The sequence below is a fragment of the Triticum aestivum genome, chromosome 1B (genome assembly GCF_018294505.1).
Source record: "Triticum aestivum cultivar Chinese Spring chromosome 1B, IWGSC CS RefSeq v2.1, whole genome shotgun sequence".
Taxonomy (NCBI): Eukaryota; Viridiplantae; Streptophyta; class Magnoliopsida; order Poales; family Poaceae; genus Triticum; species Triticum aestivum.
The window spans coordinates 421700056-421702241 of NC_057795.1; positions in this window are offsets into that span (position 1 = coordinate 421700056).

Genomic DNA, 2186 nt, shown 5'->3' on the forward strand with positions numbered 1-2186 from the left:
GTGACACATTCCCTCTCAGAACCACGAGCCTTCTTGAGAGAAGCTCCGATTTGCAAGAAGCTTATACCCAAATTTGTTCCTATTCGGCCAATTTTTTTACCACGGCATGGTACTACCATGACATGACACCATGCCAAGTATCATGATTTTAAAACCAAGTTTCTCAATGTTCTCGACCGAGCCACGATGCCCAGATGTTTGAATTTTATTCTCATTTTTTGCATGGGACCTAGAAATTCACCTGAGGACACAAATGTGATTTTTCAACCAACTTTGGTGCACGAGAGCATGTGCTTGTAGTTCAAATTTGAATTATGCACATTAAATGACCAAAAACTCAATTAATGTGTAAAAAAGGCCAAACGAAGCCAGAATGATTTCCAAAATTTAACAGGGCACTCATGTATTTCTATGTTGCCTTTGTAAATAAACTCAAGGGGGACAACGTATATCGTTTCACACTCAAAGGTGGCACGTTCCCTCTCAGAACCACGAGCCTTCTTGAGAGAAGCTTCGGTTTGCAAGAAGCTTATGCAAAAATCCGTTCCTATTCGGCCAATTCTTTTACCACAGCATGGTAGTACCATGACATGACACCCATGCCAAGTTTCATGATTTTCAGACGTGTTTTGGATTTACAAGAATTTAAAAACCAAGTTTCTCAATGTTCTTGGCCGAGCCACGATGCCCAGATGTTTGAATTTTATTCTCATTTCTTGCATGGGACATAGAAATTCACCCGAGGACACAAATGTGATTTTTCAACCAACTTTGGTGCACGAGAGCATGTGCTTGTAGTTCAAATTTGACTTATGCACATTAAATGACCAGAAACTCAATTAATGTATAAAAACAATATATGAACCAAGAATAATTCCAAAATTTAACATGGCACTCATGTAGTTCTATGTTGCCTTTGTGAAGAAACTCAATGGTGGGGGGCAGCGCATATTGTTTCACACTCAAAGGTGGCACGTTCCGTCTTAGAACCACGAGTTTCCAAATTGGCCCAATTTTTTACCACAACATGTTAGTGCCATGACATGACACCATGCCAAGTTTCATGATTTTGAGACGAGTTTTGGATTTACATGAATTCAAAATCTAAGTTTCTCAATGTTCTCGGCCGAGTCACGGCGCCTAGATGTTTGAATTTCATTCTCATTTCTTCCATGGGACCTAGAAATTCAAGCAAGGACACACATGTGATTTTTCAACCAACTTTGGTGCACCGGAGCATGTGCATGCAGTTCATATTTAGATTATGCACTTTAAAATTCCAGAAACTCAATTAATGTATAAAAAGGCCAAACGAACCCACATGGCGCTCATATAGTTCTATGTTGCCTCTGTAAAGAAAATCAGGGGGGAGGCAGCGTATATCGTTTCACACACAAAGGTGACACGTTCCCTCTCGGAACCACGAGGCTTGTTGAGAGAATCTCCGGTTTTGCAAGAAGCTTATACCAAAACTTGTCCCAATTCAGCCAAAAGTTATACATATGATAACAGGGTTTAGATTATCCCGAACATCTCGCTACCTAGACCAATAATGTACTATGATTTGAATTCAACATAAAATGGATATAGATATTTGAATTGGAGAGCGTATGGTACATGTAGTTCATAGTGAAATATGATTACTGCTATATGCATGCTTTTTGTTATCAAGATAATATTTAAATTATTGTATAACTTGGCAACAATCGTATTCAAATAAGGAAAATTGATTCAAATTTAGTCCATATGGTAGACGACAATATATGTGTTCACATGGTGGAGTAAAATGTTCATATATGATGGAAGATCAAAATGTACGACTATATCAATTATAAACCGCAAGGTCACCTAACGATATATTCAAATTCAGCATAACGTGGATTAAAAAATTAAAATTCGAGATCCTGGCATTTGTAATCATATAAAAAGGGACCTTACTCTTTCTTTTGGTGGGAATTGATTTGTTTTTTGTTGTTGTTGAGGGAAGTGCGAATCAATTTGGTACTGTGCAGGGTAATCTTGTTCTCCCGATTTTTTACATTTTTCTTGTAGTTTTTTCAATGGCATCTATAGCAATATAGTAAAAGGGGACATGACTCTCTTGTGTCTTGTATGAATTGTTTTTTTACACGTTAAGTTTGTTCTGCCGAACAAGGAATCCGCACCTTGTTATCCCAAAATTTTCA